Genomic DNA, 22,122 nt, shown 5'->3' with positions numbered 1-22,122 from the left:
AAGCCTTTCTCTGGAAAGTGTTCAGAAGAGGAGAGGGAAAAAAGGTCTTGAGTTAGCATTGCCAGATAAAATACAAACTCCCAGCTGAATCTGAATTTCAGATGAACAGTGAATAATACTTTAGTATAAGTCTGTCCCATTGAATTTCAGATAAACAAATAACTTTATGATATAACATGTGCAAATATGTGACATATATTTATACTCAAATTTATTCATTGTTTGTCTGAAGTTCAAATTTAACTGTGTTTTCTGAATATGGCAAAGTTATCTGGAGAACTAATCTGACGAAAAGAAAAGGTAAAAAGAAATAGGGCTGGAAGCATGTGGGGGAACAGAAAATAGAGAATCGGTTGAAAGTGGCTGCTAAAAACGGGGCGGGGGTGGGGGGAGACAAAAACTCAGGAGCTACCCTGAAGGGGCATATATTTGATTTGGAAACCATGTACATTTTCCCTATTTCCTATTTGCACAGAGGGCTCCATTCTAAATTATGTACATTTTAACGCCACTGAGCAATGACTATGGTCTCAGCAGCCAGCCTCAGTCATCGGTTTGTCACTATCTAATCAACGTGTCCCCAGGGGTCTGCTCCCAGGAAACAGACTGATCTGGCAGGCTGGCTCAGGGGCCACCTTCTCAAACCTGAATTCTGCTGCTCCCTTCCTTTCCACTGATACGTTACAGAATCGTGGAGTCTTTTTTAAAAAACTTTGGATTTAAATACCATGTAATGTGAACTGGAGCTCCCTGTACCAGCTTGAGAGGAGATGGCAAAGTCCCCCAACAGGGTTCATCCACCCCTCCTGGGTCAAGTTGGAGAACCTGAAGAGCTTGCCCCAAGTCAGAATCATTTTCTGAGGCAACCTTACAACCTTATCAACTTCTAGAACACAGCCCAAGGACCCTAAGGACTGAAAAACATTTAAAAAAATAGACCCTTTCCTGTTCCTCTCTAAGTTATAAAAATAGAAGGAAGTGGGGTGTGGGGAGGCTGAGAGTGAGGTGTCAAGAGACATTCCCTGGGTCTGAAGGAAGCAGCAGACTCCATGGTGTCTCACACCTTCCCTGGGTTTGTGTAGAGTTGCTGCTTGCTTACCCTGTTGCTTGCACTTGGCCTAGAGAGGTTAATATCTTCTCTTTCCTCTTTGGTTTTGCTTGCAATGGTTGTTGAGGTGAGAATTTAGTTATTGGGTGTTTTTCACCTTGTGTTTTGATCTGAAGGGGTTTCAAGTTACTTTCACTTTTGCCCTGCTGGGAAAAAGTACAAACCCTCCCCACGGGCCCCTGGTGAAGGAGGCCCCAGGAGAAGGTGCCTCCACTGTGGTTGTAGTTTTCAGAGCTGTCAGGGGCAGAGCCGCTCGGCAAGTGGCAGCTCTGACCAGGAGCTTTTCTGTCGACTGCATGGGACTTCCTGCTCACCAGGGCGCGGGGGAGGCAGCACTGTCCCCATGGCACAGAGGAGGAGACTGAGGCAGGAAAATGAGGCTGGGTCATTTGGCCAGCTACATTTAAAAGAGGCTCAAGTCCCTGGAAATGTAATGAGAAGGAGAAAATACTCTTTTCCAAAACTGCTTTGGGAGAAAGACTTGCAAGTGGAAGAGGTCACTCTGATAAGCTGCTGAAGGGAGGGAGGAAGGGAAAGGAGAGATACCCCCAGAGGCTTGCAATAGATGGGGCTCAAGCTGCCTTCTAAGGAGAGGTGGGAAGTTTGAACACTGGGCTTTCCTTGTGCTTAGGGAGTTTGTAAGCCTGGGATCAGAATGGAAGTGTTCTGCACCCCCGAGCAAGAACGCCTCCTTTCCCGCCCTCCTCCCACCCTCTGCTCGGCCTCTGCTCTAATGGCATATAGCCACGGGAGAGGCAGAACAGAAAATCACCTCTCTTCTCATTGACCGAATTCTCGCTTTGAAGAACCTCTCCTTTTTTTGATAGTGATAAAATTTTGGAAGCTAGAAAGTAGAAGAAAAATATTGACTGGCTTAAGCCTAAGAAAGCTGGATTCTCAAATATGAGCACCGTATTTGGTGAGCCAAGGGTCATCAGACATCTGAAGATTACTGCAATGTGCAAGTCAGAAGTCTGAGCACGATGACAACTTTAGAGAGAAAAACAGCTATCGTTAGGATTCTCTGAGAAAAGAGATAATGCATACATGAAATAAAAATCAGATTTCGTGTTTTAAAAAGAGGTGCAGATAATAAGATTGAAGTTTGGAAAATGAAATTCTGAACATAGTAATGAACCAACAAACCAGACAAAATATCAATGACATAGCTACAGCAATTTATCCAGAATTTTAAAAGTCTCATTGAGGTTCATCAAAACAAATTACAAAATAAATAGATTCTCACCAAAGCTATGGAATTTCAGAACATTGGGGTCAAAGAGAGAATCAAAAAAGCTTTTAGAAAAGAAAACGTGTACTTACAAAGGACCAAAATTCAGGATGGCTTCAGATTTCTTAATAAAACAGCGAAAACTAATAGAGAATGGAGAAATTCTGAGGGAAAATGATTTCCAATTTAGAATGCTATGACCAAGACAAAAATTAAATTTCAGTATAGAGACATTTTTAGATACACAATTTTTTAAAAAATTTTATCTCCTATGTACTTCTTTCTCAGGGGGTAATTATAGGAGGTGTCACCAAAATTAGGGATTAAACCAAGAGAACAAATATAAGGGACACAACTCATAAAAGATATAAAACAGAAAACCCAAGCTATGCAACTAAAGCAGGCCAGAATCCATGACCATTATCTCAGATTTGGGGCTCCTTTAATTTTATATTTATTTTTTATCAAATTGTCAGCATGTGATTTAACAACAATCAACAAGATTATGGTAGTTATCAACCCTCTAGGACTTTTTCCCACTACCTCCCACTTCCCAGAAGCCACCATATTCGTCTCTTTTTGCTATCTCTTGGCATTTGCCTTCAAATCATTAAGTAACATACTCCTGTTTCTTGAGTTTTCCACGTTAGTCATTTTCTATATATTTTCTACTCTGGAAGTTAAAGATATATTTCCCTTTCATCATCACCACCGCAAAAACCACATACCCCACACTTTTTGGATGGGTCTGTGCCTGTTCTGAAAGTTGTTTCTTGCCTCTATTTCCATCCACACTATGCTAAAGTTTTGGCTTTGTTTCCTATCACTCGAGATAGTGTTTTGTATGGTGTGGGTACACCGATGATTGAATCAATGAGTTTGAGGTAAAGCAAAGGCAAGGAATCAGTAAAAATAAAAATTTCTATGATCAAGTCAAGCACACAAATGTGCAAATAAGATTTTCAACAGAAATATAACAGAGACCATGCAGGATACAGGGCCAAATAAAGAAAGTGATAATAAGAAGATTTATCAGGGCAGCACGTGTGAGAAATAAAAGTAAGTTCAAGATCAAAGAAAACACTCGGCCTTCTTACTTTAGATACAAATTGGCAATTAGCCTAGACACTTAGCCTAGCGAGTGACCACAGAAGGGCTCCGGGATCCAAATGGGAAGTAACAGCCTCAGAAATCTGAAAATCCCCTGCTGCGAACTTCTGCTCTTGGATCAGCCCAGTGCCCGTCTCTCCTGGGGACAGACCTTCTTTTGGAGAACTGCTCCTCTCTCCAGGCTAACTGGACGGTCCTTATAGGAACTGCGTGTCCTAAACATTGTATCTGCCAGTTATGTTAATGGATCCAGAGGTGGACTCATGATCCAAGGCCAAGTGAATTCAAATCCTTCCCTGAGATGCTTAAAGAGGCTGACAGAGGGAAGAAATGCCACATGCCACCCAGATATCAGAAGTTCTAACATATATGAGAAAAGGAAATGAATATTGGGAGACAACTAGTATCTCCTGCCATAATTGCAGGCCGTTGTAACTGGAACTTTTCCTGCCTTATGTTTCATTGAGGCATTGTCAAGGAATAACTTTGAGACTTCGTGGTTGTTGCTATTTGTTATTACGTATGCAAATTATTACTTCACATCTGAAAGAACTGGATAAAAAAATGGAGATAAAGAACAGGCAAAAACAGGGTTTTATTTTATTTATTTATTTTTAATATATCTTTATTGATTCCAGAGAGAGGAAAGAAGAGGGAGAGAGAGAAATAGAAACATCAATGATGAGAGAGTCATTGATAGAGCCCACAACCCGGGCATATGCCCTGACCGGGAATCGAACCCCGATCTCCTGGATCCTAGGTCGATGCTCAACTGCTGAGCCATGCCCGGCCGGGCCAAAAACAGGGTTTTAGAGAGAAAAAGGGGGGAGGAAAACCTGTAGATGTGTAGAAACAGTGAATCTTGTTTACAAGTTTGAGTAAACTCATTACCTGACAGGTAGCTAAGAGGTTAGAACGGGCATTTAGTACTAGAATAAGTCCATTAGAGATATCAAAGGAAACAATTTTAATTATTTATGGATTCTCCAGAAAAAACTTGAGAGTTTAGCTGTGGAGCACAGAAGACAGATGTCCCTGGGTAAGGTCTGCCTGTCCTTCCCGGATGCCTCAGCCTTGGTTATGGCAGGTCAGTACAATTTTCACTTTAGAATTTCTCAACACAAATGGGATTGATTTCAGATTATGCTGATTTACAAAAGAAATGGATTTAAAAATTCACCACACGATATTTGAATCCCTTAGGTGGTTCAAGAATGTGACAAAAGGTTAGAGAGGGAAGAAGGGGGGAGGATTCAGGGAGGGGGGCGGCTGCCACTCAAGAAAGTTCTGCTGTGAGGTCTGTGGGGCTCTCTCCACCAGGGGCATGTTCAAGGCGAGCCAGGCTGTAACTGCTCTTCAAGTCCAGTGAGGAGGCTTCCATGGAGTGTTGTAAACGGAACACTGGTTAAGAGCTCTGTGTGGAGAGAGCTGTTGTTATTCTGAATGCCCTGCTCCACCATCCTGCTTTGGGAAAGGGTTGGAGAAGGGTTGTTCCTCTATAACCAAAGGATCATGATGGAGTCTTCAAAAGAACGCCCTGGAGAGCCTTCAAGTGGGAGATAGAGGGGATTAGTGCTTGACTTATACTTGAAAAAGTTTAAAGCAACCTGTGGACTAGGGTCTGACTCCCTTTTAGAAAACCTAGAGCAAGAAGGGCTGACCTCACGCTCTGGCAGCAGCACTCAGGAACAGCTGCTGGGTTGGATGGGTCCCCGCTCTATTGGAACAAAGGCTGTGGGCTGTGAAGTTACATGAAGTCAACTTGGGCTTTTTGAAAGGCTTCCTTAAGAGGCAAAGACAACTCAGCAGAAAAAGGATGGAGATGTGTCTCACTAGTGCCCGAGCCACCTAACACAGAAAGTAGGTCACATCCCTCCTATGCTCACAACCCTGCAAGTAAAGCCAAAATTATTACGATATCTTAGGAAGGTTCTCCTGTCCTTGCTTTTCCTGGAAGCAGCCAGGTAAAATGCAGCTCAGGCACTGCACCTGGGGTATTCTTCCTTTACCCAGCAGGTGCAAAGGAGCGAAGCCCGCCCCTTTACCTCGTTTAGGTACTGCCTTAGGTTGGGCTCCTTAGAAGCAGAGCCTGCAACAAAGAGCTTTGTGCAGTAACTTATTGCAGGAGTGCCCTCAAGAGAAACCTGCAAAAAGCAAGAGAAGACTAAGGCAGGGGGATCACCCAGGCAAAGATGTTATTTCAGCAGAGGCCTAGCTCCCTTCATCTAATCCCAAGGGGAACTCTGGGATATGGACAACACTACACAATTGTCCCACCTGGATGCAAGTGGCCAGGTTACACCCTGCCCCATCAGTCAGTCCCTGCTTGCAGGCTTCCCCTGAATGGAGTGTATGAATTTCCAGGCATCTCCTGGCAGCACGGCTCCTCTCAGCTGATGTCAAGTTTAAGGAGACTCAGCTGTGCCTTCAGAGGTGCCCTGTGGATCCCCTCCTCTTTCTCTAACATTCACCTTTCTCTCTTCACTTCCCACGGTCTTTCATGTTCAGCCAGGCCGTGTGTCTGCCCAACGACTCCTTGCCACTCACATCCAAACTCTTCTCTGCAAAGTAGTCAGAGATCTTTTTAGAAGGTGAATCTGAACATGTCAATCTCATTTCTTTTAGGATAAAGCACAAAACCTTTAATCTGGCATTATCCCTTTGCTTTTCACCAGTCTCATCTCCCACCACTTTTGTTCTTGACCTAAGAGTTCCAGACTCACTAGCCAGCTTTCATTTCCTCCAAATACTGAAGATTCACCTTGTTCCAAGATCTTTGCACTAGCTCTTTCCTGTGCCCCTAACACTAAGTCCCCCTTGCCTAGCTACTTCACTCATCCTTCAGACCTTGGCTCAAACATCCCATCCTCAGAGAAGCCTTTCCTAACCTCTCAGACAAGCCAGGTAGCCCTGCCAAGTGATCCCTGTACTTCTCTACAGGGTCCTTATCATACCAATTAATTATCAATTTAATTATATGTTTATTTGAAAGGTGCTATTTCCCCCACTGTTTTGCTCCTCACTACAACCCAAACATCTAGCATACAGTGGATACACAATAAAAAGCATTGCATAAATCAGTAAAGGTGTGTAATTAGAATATGTCCAAGCATCTCACCTCCCTCTCCCTCTGTGTGCTCTGGGGTAAGATGCATATCACCAGCCAAGCAAAATCCACCCACCTTGATCAGCTTCTTCCTTATTTTTACCGAACATGCTCTTGGGGAAAACTATAGTAAATTATAGTGAAACACACCATCAATAATGCATGAAGTAGCATACATCTACTAGCATTTTATTTAATAATAAAAAATGCCTAAGTTAAGCTTGAGTCCAAGGAATAGAACTGTTTTAGCAAATTTCAGAGATTCAAAGGCCAGCCCCTCATTGTGACATTCTGCTTTATTCTGGCCCCTTAGGCCCCCATGTCTTCCCCATTAAAGGGTATCCTTATCTGCTGGACCCATCATAGAAAGTTTTACATGATATCCCCCCATTCTCTCCTATCCTACTGCACTAATATGGAATTCCTTCCAGAAACACTGAAGCCACCTTTCTATACAGCTTGAGTGCCTCCTCCCCAGTAGCTCATGCCAGCTCACTACAACTAATGACGTGGCTTTCTTCCTTTTTCTGGATGGCATTGGTTAGAATTGCACAGTATTTGAACCAGAGGCTTCTGCAAGCCCATCCCGTGTAGCAACAGACAATCTCCTTGAATGCCCTGCTGGATCAGCTACAGTCAGAGGCATCAGAAGACAAACCAGCCCTGGGTTCAATAGAAGGGGAGATAACAAATGTGGTGATTGCTTTATGAAGCTCAGTGGAATCGAAGGTCTCCTCCTAACTGTGGGATATAGATACCGGAGTGATTGAAGAACCCAGGCTTGGAAGCCAGGCAGACCTGGCATGAATTCCTGGCACTGTCCTTGTGAACTTGGGCAAGTGACACCTCTCTGTGCCTCAGACTCATCATCCATAAAATAAGAACAGTGATGCCTACCCCATGTAGTAAAACAGAAAGCAAGAAGGACCCTGGAGCAAGAGGAGAGGTCAATATGTAATGGCTTAAAAACAGTAGAGTTCTCACATTTTCTGCCTCTGAGGACATGAAATCCCAAGATCAAAAAGGAATCTTTTGCTTTCAGTCTTCCAAGTCCCTACAATATACCCACCTACTAGGAAAGAAAGTAGCTTTAGTTTAGGCTTCACTGTTAATTGAGTATCTCTACACAGGTTGCTTTATTAGTCAGAGCTTGGATTGGCAACTCCATCTGACCTTTTTCTACCTATGATGTATGTAATACTGATGAGTAAGAAATCTGTAAAATGCAAAATTTCCCCTATTATTTCATTGAATTAATAATTTTATTAGATAAGTTCATCTGTCATCCCTTTTTGTTTCTTTACTGTCTGAGTTAAAAAGGCTATAATTACCTCAGTCTTATTTATTCATTTAAAGCAGTGGTTCTCAATCTGGGTGATTTTGCCTACAGGGGACATTTGATAATATTTGTAGACATTTTATTGTCACAAGTGGGGAAGGGTTATTACTAGCATCTGATGGGTAGGGACCAGCATGCTGTTAAATATCCTATCATGCACAGGACAGGCCCCCATAGCAAAGAATTATCTGACCCTATATGTCAGTAGTGCCAACGTTGAGATGCCCTGATTTAGAGTGAAACTGTTCATCTTGTCAGAATCAAGAGAAACTTCACTAGAATTTGGTAGCTCAGCAGCCTTAGTTCTAAGACAAACACCTCAGGTTAAACTTCTGTGATTCCCTCCCTCCTCTCCAGCTCTGACAAACAGCTACTTCAAAATAGTAACATGCAAAGTCTATCTTAAACACAAAGTCAAGAAATTCAGAGTTAAGGTTGAAAAATTCTAGGCTGGCACTCTGCTGTTAAAAAAAGACAAAGCTTGAAGGTGGCAGGGTGTGAGTTGAAGACAAAGTGTCAAGCCAAGCTCTCAACTCCAACCCTGCTACTTTTGGCTTTTGTGGGCTTGGGTCAGACTCTCTCTGCTATCCTGGGGGTGGTGGTTCTGTGGTTTCCTTCTGACTTCTATAGAATTTAGAGAAACAAACATTGGCAATATTCAGAGCAGGCCTCAAGAGATAGAGGCATGAGCTATTTAAGGTTTGGAATCAATTTGTAAATGGTATTTCTTTGATAAAGTCACTAAGATGTTGCCTTTTATTTTCTAGATTGTTCACACTTAAAAAGCACTACTGTTCATGTCACTTACCTGTTCAATAAATCAATTACCTGTTAATTTTGTGAGATGCAAAAGATAAGGTGGCATAGCAGAAAAGCATGGTATTGAGAGACAGAACAAAAGTGGATTTCAGCCCCACTTCTGTTTACATTGGGAACAAGTTACCTAACTTCTCTGAGTCTCATCTTCCCCTTTTGTAAAATGGGGATCATAATTTCCGCTTCATGGATAGACAGTGTGTGCACAATACCAATCAGAGTTCTGGAACACAGAGCCCCTTAATAAATATCAACCCCTTACCAAAAAGCAAGGTCTGTCTCTCCAGTTATGGAGTCAAACTACACACACAGAAGAAGGTAAACTAAAATATTTGAGGTAACAAATGATAAGGCACCTGCCTTGAGATTCAAGAGGATTCCAAAGAGATTACCCATAATTATTTAATCCAGTGCCAATAACTACTAGCTTTATGTATATTTGTATGATGACAGAAATAGACCAGTATACCAAAGGCAGAAAATCCAAGGGAGTATTCAGAGCCCATTAGGTTGTCATAATTCCCTGGACTGTAGCATATTCACAATACTGTAGTGAGATGGGACGCTAGATAAGTAGTTGGTCTGTACTAGTCAGATATCACCACAGTAATGAAATGTGTGGTAAATCACCCAAAAATCAATGGTACACGTCAACAATTATTTATGTTCCTTCTCATGAGTCTACCGGTCAACTGAGGTTTGGCTGATCTGGACTGGGCTTCGCTCGGTAGTTCTGATTCCACCATGCATCAGGTGGCTTGGATCCAGGCAGTGGGTTTAGTTCAGGTCTTCTGGGACCAAGGCTAAAGGAGCAGCAGGAATCCAGGATATGTTCTTCCAATGGCACATCTAGAGCATAAGAGCCAGGCCAAACCATGAAAACTGTGTGTAATACCTTTGCTCCTGCAGCATCTACTCGTATTCCATTGCCAAAGCAAGTCACATGGGGTAGGAAAGTATACTCCACCTTCAGTGGGAGGACATAGCAAAGTTACAAGGCAAGTGTGTGAATGTATAATCCTATCACAGGGGAATGAAGAATTGGGACCAGTAATTGAACCTATCATGAGGTCCATGAGGGCAGATTTTAAATATGGAAGTAATAAGCTGTTAAAAAAAAATGGTTGCAATAGGAAATCTTTGTAAGGAGTGATGTATTCAGAGCTGTAGCTGGCAGCAATGTGTGGAATGAACTGGAGAAAGGAGAAGGGATACCAGAGGCAATAAGACACACTTTTGTAGCCTAGGAGGAAGGGCATGATGAGCTGGATTTCAGAGGAGGCATTGGAAAAGCAGATGAGGAGACCTGGGAACATAACATTTAAATGATTTAACAGTTAATTGGCTGTTGGGTGGGGGTAGTGGCAAAAGAAAAGGAGTAATCGAAGATAAATCTGGAATTAGATGGTTTCTTCCTTGTATTTTAGGAAAATGGTAAAATGACTCATAATAAGAGCATATATACAGGGACAGGGTGTCCCAAAAAAATGTATACATACTTTGAATGATTACAAAGTCAGTGTTTATTAACATACAGTTCATTGTCAAAATTAAAAGAACCTACAGAAATGAATAACTTTTTTGTTCAATGCCTGTTTTCAAACTGATGACTGTTCTAGTCCAGGCACTGCTGATATCATGAAGCAGTGGAATCGCAAACATTAAGATGCACTTTGTTCTGTATTTTGTGCGCCCTCAGTTTGTCTACTGTTGCTGGTTTTGTACTGTAAACTTTATCTTTTATGTATCCCCATTAAATAAAAGTCTAGTGGCACTTTAGGATAAATGTTCTTTGTTCAAAGCTTAGTCTGGCTTCACCCATTATTTCAAATCAGTTAATCCTGAAAATGAGTGAAAATTAAGTGAGTTATCAGCTGTTAAATGTATATACATTTTTAGGGGGACACCCTATATTTTACTGAGAACATATTGTTTGCCAGGCAGATTGCTAAGAATTTTATAGATGTCGTTTTATTTAATCTTCACAATAACCCAGTGAGATAGGTATAGTTTTTATCTCCATTTCTTAAGAAGAGGTAACTGAGGTTAAGTAAGCTGCTCAAGATCACATAGCTAGAAAGTGGTAGAATCAGGATGGAGAGTTTGCTGGTCACCTCCACAATATACACTATAACTGTTCATCCTTTCCTCATTTCTTACCCTGCTATGTAACTGAAATGTTTACATTTTATGTCATATCTAATTACATTCCAAGCTATTTCTCTGTGACCAATCAAATAGTCTGAGTGGCAAGTGGAATTCTGTGAAATGCTGTGAATTTTTAAGATTAAAAACTGTAAGGTAATGGGGTGGGCAGTCATAACTGCTGTTCTGGTCAACTGAAATGGTCATGAGAGGCAAGAGTCACATCTACAGTTATTTTGTGGGAAAGCCTTTTATTAATTACTCTGGTTAGGTAGTCCTTCTTTTTACTCCTCCCTAGCCTAACCGAGTACAAGCTTTAAAAAAGAGATTGCCAGTAGAAATAAATTGTGCTAACTTTAAAATATCCCTTCCAGTATTCTCAACACTGACCAGCATTTCCTTGATTGAGCAGGTGCTACATGCCCCGAGGCTCTTTCTCTTTCTGGAAACTGGAAGGAAGACTCTAGTTTAATGAGTATGCAAAGAACTTTTACATCTTTATTACTGTCCTCTTCATATTCCCACTTAACAATTTTCGGGGATTAAGCCTTCACACACTGAAAGGCTCTCTGAGTTTATGGCCAATTTATCAGCACCACAGTGGTTTCGACTTCTTCCATTTCTTCCCCAATTTTTTAGCTACTCATTAAATCACATTGACTTTCTACATGAAGCAGTAAAAAGAGAAAAGGGGTGAGGGAGGTTTCTAAAAATATCTCCTTTAATTACTCTACAAAACACTGCTTTTCAATCAAGAGTTTGATCATTCCCTTTTAGAAAAGCCTCTTTGAGTGAAATACAAGGAGAGGATTCTGGTGTTAGATACTGAAGGGGAAGAGTCGGGATTCTGGGAGAACACCAATGCAGGACACAAGGCTAGAGGTGGATTCTACCAGTTGCCTTGAGAAAAAGTTAAATGGCAGATCTTCCTGACTGCTACAGCAAGGAAGAAAAGGCCATTTTTCTTTTTCTTCCCAGAATCTGTAAACTTCTCTTATGTCTTCTTTGGTGAAGGTACAAGCCTTCCGCTGTCTCGAGGAAGTCAGCAGATATCCAGGGTCAGTCTCAGCCAGGCGGTTAGCGCCTGCCAGGTAGCACAGCAGGTAACACTTCTGACATCCACACACCTCAATTATTTTCAAAGCGAGTTTTTGTTTTTGTTTTTGTTTTTCTAATACACTGCCAATTTAAAAGGTGTCAATTTTGACAACCTTCTTGCTCTTTTTAAAAGAAGACTGGGATTGGGAGGTAAACAAAAGAAGAGATTCACCTGTGGTTCCTAGAGATGATCTCATTTTGGTTTCACAAAAGTCAGTGAACTAGTCAATTACAGATGGAAGCAATATTGGATCCAGGTTCACCATAAATGCCTTAGAAAGAGAACCCAGGATAGTATGTGAAGCATGTGGAAAAAGAAAAATGATGAGTTAAATTTTATAAAGAATGATAGTAACTGTGTAGGTGTGGCCATAACTATAAGAATTACCTATTAGTGCAGAAAGAGTTGTAAGGAGCAGTCTTCTCTAGAGATGAGTGCACAGGGAGTCAGAGGAATTTAGGCAAATAATTAGCGTACTTGTCCCTCAGTCTGCTTCTCTGTCAAGTGTAGGTAATAAATAACATCCCTGTAAATTTCTTAGGATTATTTAAAATTGGAAAGAGCTTTGAAAATCATGTAGTGCATTAAAACAAAGTATCCTTATTCGAATTATGAAAATTCTGAAATTGGTTTAGCCTATTGTTATATTTCATCTAAATTTATAAAACTCAATGCAAACTATTTGGTTGTGAAAAACCTGATTTGGTAGAAAGAGCAGTGATCTTACAGTTAGAAGACTTGGGTTAAAGTACTAGTGCCTTCAGTTTTTAGCTGTGTCACTCTTGGAGGTACTTCCATTTCCTCCGAGGTCAGTTTGGTCTTGTCAGTGCGGACGTACTGCAGGCTTAGTCAGTCTTGTCGCAGTGTTGTGAGTGAGAGGCATGTATAGGGAAGTCTTTGAAAAGGACAGAGTTCCACCCAAGTGTAAAACTCTTTCATTGTTATCTTTATGTTGAGAATATAAGTTATCCTGAGTTGTGTGACAAGCTTTTTAGTAAAAAGAGAACCAGAAGTGCCAAAATCTCTGCGCCCTCTTCCATCAACTTTCCCCTTATGCCATTATATTTCCACTAACAGTAGAGATGGATATATTAAATATATCTTATCAAATGTTATTCTCAGAAGACAGGGCAACAAATGTCTGCTGCTGCTTTTTTCCTATTCCATTCTAGCTCCTGCTAATACATATTGCAGGTCTTATAAAATCCCTTCCGTGGGTCACGGCAAACCCAAGAGCGTGCCACATGGGCTCAGTTATCATCCGACAAGTACAGCCTGCCTTTTCCCCAACTGCTCCTCCTCCGCTTAGCACCATCACGCCCTCCAGGGCCGCTGCCTCTTCTGTTGAGTACCACAGTCCCCACTCACCACAGTTCTGGGCAGCGCTGCCCCGTCGCGGCTGCCATCTGTCTGCTGAGTATGAGTTTTCTGCTGCCACTCGTATGCTGGCCCTCAAGCACCCAAAGTTGCGAGAGTAGGATTCACTCTCCCATTTTAGACATTAGACAGAGAGACAACTTGGAAAAACCTCAGTCCTAGAAAGTCTTAGTGATATGGATCTTTACTAGGTTCACACTACAACAGGGCTCAATTAAAGGTGCCACACTAGGCTCTGGATGATCTGCCCCCAGAAAATCAACATAAGGTGTATTATTCCCGCGGACACAGCATTGGTTCCTGCAGAGATCTCTACCCCAAACAAAAACCCTGACTCATCAGAGAGGTCAAGGCAGCCTACAAGAAACCAGCTTCAAGCCTCAAGTTCCTGTATATAAGATTTCATTTGACATCCTTAGTTTCTCTGAAGCGAAGTCTTGTATTTTACCTTCTCCATTTTACATGCTTTGGAAAGATAGAACTAAATCTCCACCTGTTCTAATAAACAAAATATGACAGATGACCAAAAGTGTGAAAGCCAAAACCATGTGAAAAACTGCCTCAAAAGATAAGAAGCCCATTTGGAGGGAAAATGTGTGGGTTGCTGGTGGGAGTTTCTCACTATTCAGAGTTTTACAAAAGGCTTTGCAAAGGGGAAAAGGTTAAGAGGAGGTGAAGTGTGGAGATCTAGCTAAGATTTCTTTAAAAAAATTTAGAAGTCAGATTGCTATTAATCTATGGAAATATCACTTGCAAATATTAAAAATCCCCTCAAAAATAACCTCCAATTCAATCATGTTGGAAAACACTGTATGCAAAAGAAACAAAATCAGTCATATATAATGAAAGGAGGTAGACCCTGATGGCCTGGACCCATTTTTTATTTTAATTTTTTTAAATGATGCAATATTTTAAACATATATAAAAGTATATCTAAACAACAACAAAAACACCCCACTGAAATAAATAGTAGAAAAGGAATCCAAGAGGATCTGGGTCGAGCCCTCACGTTATCTGCTACAAACTTCACCTTTAGAAAATCAGAATTTGAAATGCCGCACTGATGCAAGAATAGGTAGATAGATCAATGGAATAGAGGGCAGAATTCATTAAGAAACTCATGTTTTAATGTGAATTTAGTATAAAATAAAAAATGGCATTTTGAATTAGGGAATACAATAGCCAAGAAACAGTGGGTCTTTGGTGGGAGGGTGGTACATTCCGTGACTCACACCATTTGCAAAACTAAATATCAGATGCATTAAAGATGTTGATGTTTAAAAGAATTCAGAAAACTAATAGAAAATTCCGCAGGAGAATATTTGTATAATCTTTCAGTAGGGAAAGTCTTTAATATGCTCTTATAAACAAAAAAATTTAAGGGAATTAAAATGACTGTGCAACTAAAGGATCATAAGCAATTATGATTGACATAATTTAATAGCTCACTTACCTAAGGTACTAAAATTAGAATCATTCAGGAAAAAAATCAATGTAAATTAAAACTTTTGAAACCTCCCTCTTGCAAGGCAATGAGAGCAAAAACCTTAATAGCCTAATCTCCCATAGTGCCTTACACCTAATTGGTGTCTCAACTATATATTCAGAACCACAGGATAACAGACTGAGATGAGACCTCAAAAATCCAATAATCGCCCGGCCAGGTGTGGCTCAGCGGTTGAGCGTCGACCTAGGATCCAGGCAATCGGGGTTCAATTCCCGGGCCAGGCACATGCCTGGGTTGTGGGCTCGATCCCCAGTCGGGGGCGTGCAGGAGGCAGCTGATCAATGACTCTCCCATCATTGATGTTTCTGTCTCTCCTTCTCCCTTCCTCTCTCTGAAATCAACATATATTTTTTAAAAATCCAATAATCTAAGTGCCTCATTTCACAGGAGAAGGGGCTGAAGTCCAGAGAAGCTGTGACTGTCCCAGCCCAAACACCTTGTGAGTGGACGAATGTGAGTTGGACATCACTGATTTTAGTTTCTGATTTTGCCCGTGAACTTTTTGTATGAGTCAAAACAGTCCTGAGAACCACTCTTTTCCTCTGCCACTGGTTCAGATGGGACACCAATCAGGAGATGCAGGCTTTTGATTAAATTTCTTAAGGAAATTAGTCATGCCAAGAATCCAAGTACAACTTGTCACCTTTTCTAACTTTCTTAAGACCTTAGATTTCTGCACTTTTACCAACATTATCTCACTGGGAAAACAAGGGACTAGTTTTATGAGCTCCCATTACCCCTAAGACACACTTGGAATCCCAAGGACCAAGATAAGCAGAAGGCTACCTCCTTCTAGGAGTCAGAAGGACTCCAAGCTCCAGATGGGATTTTTTTTTCCCATCTGCCCTCAGCTTCCTGTACTCCATCCCTTGGCGCTTTGTGGTTTGACCAATTTGGCCATTGGCCTTCTTTGCATACTGACAAGAACATCAGCATTTTCCTTTTCCATCCTACCTATGTCTTCCCTACAAATATGCAATCACATCTTTCATTAAAAGCAGATGAGAAGACAGCCTGCAGCCTGACAGCCTGTAAGCTGTAAATCATAGTGGCGGTTTAGAAGAAACCACATCAGTGAGGGCCTCTGGTCTGTTTTTATCCCAGCCAGCAGGGTGCAGGAGAAGGTGGCCAAGGACTGGGGTGTTTACTGAGGACTCACAACAAGAGGCATCAGGATTCCAAAAGCGAACAGGACACCATTTGTGCCTGGAAGGGGCTTCCAGTCTTGACCCTTCTACAGGATCAAACACTGTCAGGCACAATCCCTACACCTGAAAAATCACTAGCACCTTTTACCTTTGTTGATATTATGGTGCAGTCCCGATGGTCTGCCACTGCTTACAATTAATGCTAAGCTCCCCCTGTGGGATCTGACCTCTTTCAGATACAGTTAGCACAAGTGCCACTCACCTAGCCTTTGACAGATAGAATCGAACAAGACAAGGTTTAATCGCTTCTCCGGGTGCAGGGCTCTCTCAGGTTTGACTTCTGCTGAGTCTCTGATCCTCGGGACTCTAGCTCCTCCTGCTCCTTTGGCTTTCCACTTCTCCGTCCACACTCTCTAGGGACTGAAACACTGGGCTTCTCCCTAACTCTACCCATAGGATCTGTCTGTCTTTACAAAGGGAGCCAAATTCCTGAGCCTTCCTGTCAGGTTTTTCTCAATGGGGCCCTTGCCATCACATTGTAAGCATCCTTACTCTGGCTATCTGTGAGGCCTATGTCAGTTCTCTTGAAAATACGGGAAGCTCTACTCACTGGCCCCAGGGTGAAGCCTGACTTCCCATGCCATCAGTTGCACACAGGTTAACACCTGGCTTTGTCACTGATCTTCACCCCTGTTCCTCCTTACCTATTTTCATTGTTATTGTGGTTGTGGATGCCCTTTGGCCTCTGTCTCTCGTTCTCAAAATTCCACCTCAAAGATTAGTAATGCACAAGTGTTTTATGGGCATGCTTAACATCGACAATAACAACAGCAATGGCTAACAGACTTGCACATTTACAACAGGCCAAGCAAACACTGTGCTAAATGCCTTACTTGCATTATCTTACTCAACCATCATAGGACACTCACAAGCACAATTTTTCTAAGCACTGCAGGTAACTGTCTTAGGGTATAAGAATTTGGGTGTAAGTAATTTACTTAGGATTTAGGAGGTCATCCCAGGATATAGAGTGAGGGAGGGATGACCTGAGATAGGGAAGGTAGGAGAGCCATGAAGTATGAATGAGTGGATAACCACTACCCGCAGGTAGGTTCGATGCCCTGGAGGCTTCTGGGAGACTGCAGAATGCACCTTAGAATTACTCCATCAAGAAGAAAAGAATCCGGAATAGATATCTACCAGTTCTGTTCTTCAATGATAGAGGATCACCCTGGTGATTTAACTCTGGAGAACTTCCAGAGTTTGGGGACCAAGCACTCTCCGATGACAGAAGGCACTGCTGTGGACAGGAACTATCTGTCGTTGACTTTGGAATGGGCCAGGGTCATATGATCAAGCCATTGAAGGAGTCTGCTACAGTGATACAGAAGAGAAATAAGGAAAGGACAAAGCTGATGAGAAATAAGATCTGGTCTCATCCTCACTAAGCTTACAAAAATATATATGCACCCCTAAAAGAATTTAAAATTCATTCACTTAAGAACTGTTAATTGAGTACCTAATGTGTCCCCCACACAATTGTCCACACAGCAAGTGGAGTGAGCAAAACAGTCATTGGCCTTATGAAGTTTACATTCTAGAACAATTAAGTGCTAAACAAATAGTGCTATCTAGAGGTCCCCAATGGCCAGGGAAGGGAGATGAGTGTGAGCTGAGATGGTCAGGAGGGTCTCATGCTTGAAGACGCCTGGACAGTGATGGGCCCTTCTATACTAAATGTTTTCCTGACTGAGAACCTGGGATAATGACCACCATGTCACCCCTCATGTACCTCTGTGTACTTGGTTCTTCTGTGATGCTTTCCAAGTGGGGTCACTGGGTAAGGCCTTGAAGACAATTAGTGCTGCCCCCATGGTCCTGTTCCCTCCTACACCTTCCTGTTTGATAGCTCATTGATCTTGTTTATGAACAAAGGGCTGGACTTAGGGCTCTGAATCTACTTTGCTTACTTTTTGTATTCAAAAGTGACATTTTAGATATGAGATAAATAACCTCCCAACTAGTTTGTAACTGGCAAGTGAAACACACAGCAGCCTGTCAAGCTGCTTCTTTCTGTCATTTATAGATTCCCAGGTACCTCATGCTGAGATTAAATGTAGAGTGATTTGGTCACACAGCGCATTTGTGTCTGCCACTTCTTTTTTAGGCATTTTATTGAAGTCTCTGGTGCCTCTACTTTGATTTTTTCTCTAAAACTACCAGTATGATCTTCTCAACCCTTTAAGTGCTAGACCAACGCTTGTCAAACTGACTTCTGAGGGTGACACCCACTGTTCCTGCCTTGTCACTCTTAGGTATTTTGATTACCTGTCACACAGACTCTTTAGCACCCAACAGACCTCATAAGACACCCACTTCACCTCTACCCCTGATCTGGCCACAGAAGTAGAGAAATTGGGTATTACTGGACATTGGTGATGAGCTCAGCTTGGGAGAGCAGGACAGGCCTTTCTGGGAGAAGTGGCTTATATCTACCTAGACTGGACCAATCTGTTGGACCATTGCAATAGCTCCACTGATCTCTCTGCCTCCTCTCTGAATTCCTTCTTAATAAATCTGAAATACTCCCTGGCCAGGGACTACAAACCTCTACATGAACTGGCCCCTATACTTCTCTGATCTCACCTTGTACTGTCCCTGTCCCTCCTTCTGTTCCAGCCACCCCTCCATCAAGATAGGCATACTCCTGCTTCAGGAACTTTGCACTTTCTGGTCCCTCTATCTGGAACACCGTTCCCTAGAGATCTGCATGGTTCACTCAGTCCTTGCTTCATCTGGGTCTTTCCTTAAATATCTCATCAAAAAAGTCTTCCTCAATCCCGTACATAGAGCACCTCCCCTTCCATTCCAACACTCTGTAACCCCATACTGCTCTATGTTCTGCCACAGCATTATCATACATGGTTTCATTTGTTTATTTCTCCCCAACAGAAGGTATACTCACGGGACTTTGCCAATTTTGTTTACTGTTCTATTACCAGCACCCAGAACAGGGCTTGTCACATAGTAGATCATCAATAAATATGTATTAATAAATAAGAAGAGGGATTTAGTGAGTATACATGTGTTAAAGGGATTGAGCCTAGACACACTGTGACTTGAACATGAAACATTTACATATGAAAACTCCTTCCACCCATGCAGGTGCCACTTTCATTGCTTCACTGCTGCAGAATTTTAAAAGGATCCTGCAAAGGCAATTGTCCAGTGAATCTTTTAGGGGGGAAATGATCAACCTCATTCTCAATTAGAGAGCTGCCAATTAAAACAGTAATGAGATATCACTATAGACCAAGATAGTCCAACTATTGTGGTCACCAGTGTTGGGAAAGCTGGCACCAGAGTGGGAGGGGACTGGGCACTATTACACTGTGGCCAGAGTGTAGACGCATTCAAGTTTCCTGACTAATTCATATGCATGGGAGGCCTCAGAATATGCAGGCTTTGAAATGTTGTGTTTGAAGAATATTTATTGGTATGAGACTTTTCTTTGCAAGCAAGGAATAGGGTAAATCAGATACATAGAGTACCATCCTATTTTTAGTTAAGGAATTCTATATACTGGAAGGTTGGATCCCAAACTGTTAACAGTGCTTATCCCAGGGCAGCAGGACTACAAGTCATTTTAGTGTTCTTTATTTTATATGCCTGTGTTTTCTAAATGTTTTGTAAGTAACTTTTTTCACTTTTCTATTATGAAAGCATTACCTGATAAATATTGATAAGCAAGAATGAAGAGTAAATAAAAATCATTAGGCTCACTGGAAAAGGACAATCAATATGCTGTCATTCAATTAAAAGGCTCTCCTAGGCCAATTGGCTCTGTGTGTAATGTTTACAAGTTCTTGGGTCAGAAGGAAACCTTGGTGTGGACCAAAAAGTCTCCAACCTCAAGCATGAGATTTGAAGAAAAGAAGGAACTAATCTATTTTTTCATTGAGTCTGAAGGCTGTGAAGGAAGAAAGGGGGGTGAGCATGAGTATAGAACCAACCAAAGCAATGTTTCTAAAGCATTACGGCATGGTGGCCAAGCCCAGGCTTTGAACTACACAAACCTAGATGCGGATATTTTCTGACACTTACAAGCTGAGAAACCTTGGAACAAGTCACTTCAATGCCTTCAAATGCAAACATGTAACATAACTGGGAATGTGACATTTTCCCCGTTTTCTCTCTTTTCAAAATTCTCTGTGTTGTCAACATATTAACTTGATATTGAAGAATACAATTATGATTATAAAAAAAAGATCAGGCTAGTCTGAAATGGTGAAGTTTAAAAGTCCATGTAAATGAAATTTATGAAAATTATTATCTATGTAGAGTGAAACAACCTCCCTGAGAAACAACTCATGTCAGAAAAGCCTGAGTCTGCTTTTCTACTATGTGTTTGTAGGGCAAACACTAAAGGAAACATTTCAATATTTCACACCTTTGCCACGTTTTAAGATAAAAAATCTTCACAAAAGGAAGATTTACAGGCTTTAACGAGGTCAAAGGATGTCGCCCATGGCTTTGGTTTTAAAGAAGTTTACAAATCAAATAGCTGATGGATAAAATGATAGATGTCACCTCTAAGAGGTTTCCAGATGTTGAGATAAGCTCTGAGAAAACTCATAGGATTTCCATTCCTGAAAAATGTCAGAGTTTCTTTGGATCTGGACCTCTCCTGAAGAAAACTAAACATGACCCGAGGAGTAAATATAAGGAGGAGTTCTGAGTGCCTGTCAATCCCTGGCTGCCCTATTTGGTCATTTAGAAATGACCTAAGGCGTGTGCCTAAAACAATAATAATAATAATTAACATCCGCCATAATGCATCTCTTTTTTGTGACTGTCCGATATAGTTGGGTAACTAGAAGAAAGCAGAAACTAACATTAACTGAGATCAAGCATTTATCATCCACACGTAACTCATACGTTTGAGCTCCTACTGTGTCCTGCACAGTGTCTTAATGTTGGGAAGTTAGTGGTGACCCTTGCCCAGCTGGAGTTGCAGCCAGTGGAACAGAGAGACAGGAAAGTGATTGTGAATCATTACCTGTGCTATGGGGTGTATCATGAAAGCTCGTAACCAGGAAATTTCATTTTGATTCATCTGAGACATGAAAGATTGATAGCTAAGAGTGGGCACAGTTGGCCCAGAGCTTTGGCTTTCTCATTTCACTGGCAGCAAAGTAAGTTTCTTGAAGAAATTCTAATAGGCTAAACTCACTTTTTAACAACCCAAGATACATTTAATTGCATAATTTAGAACTGTAAAGAGGAAAATAAATAAATGAAATGAAACTGAGTGGAAAGAACTTTCCTGTCCTTCAAATCTTGCATTTAATAAATTGAAGATGTTCTTGTTAATAAAGAAGAAGGGAAAATTTGCTTAAAAACTGCAAATCACCCTATACACAGAAGACAGTTATTGGAGGGTACAATGACATTAAAGAAGGCAAAAGTTGGAAATTGCTTACAATGAACAGAGAAAATGTATTAGTGTACATTTAAATTCTACTTTTACAGTTTCCAAATTATAAATAGCTACATAATACATCCCAGGGCCTATAATATAAGTTATTTGCATTTGTTGCTCAGAGTTTAGCAAGGAAACTTTTCTTAACTTTTACAATAATTGCTCTTCTTTCACCTCATATTTTCCTTCTGTGAATAAATTATAATTTACCTTCCAAACAAAAGCAAACTGTATAAGAGCTTGAATATTGTAAAAGTATATTCATCTAAAACTAAGTGAATTTTCCCCCAAATAGGACCACACCCTTTCTTTTAACTAATAGTTAGCTGCTAAATGTGGAATTTTGCTGTGTTAAAGAGAAAACCACTGGCCCCAAAATGGTATCACTTGTGCTAAAGCCCATGATATCAAACCTAGATTTAATACCTGACCAAACTGCAGTTTTGACCTTCCCCAGAACATAATCTTAATCAACCTGTCTGGAATTTCTGGTCCACACCAATAAAGTAATCTGACACTTAGGCCCTCTCTAGCCCCTGTCCCCTCCCCTATAGGAAGAATAGGCAATCTGCATGAAAAAACTCTTGCCCCCCCCCAAAAGAAGATGCCCAATCTAAAAATAATATTTTCTTTCCTTTGCTAATAAATTCTCTA

The sequence above is a fragment of the Miniopterus schreibersii genome (genome assembly GCF_964146895.1).
Source record: "Miniopterus schreibersii genome assembly, chromosome: 15".
Taxonomy (NCBI): Eukaryota; Metazoa; Chordata; class Mammalia; order Chiroptera; family Miniopteridae; genus Miniopterus; species Miniopterus schreibersii.
This window is presented reverse-complemented; position numbering follows the sequence as displayed.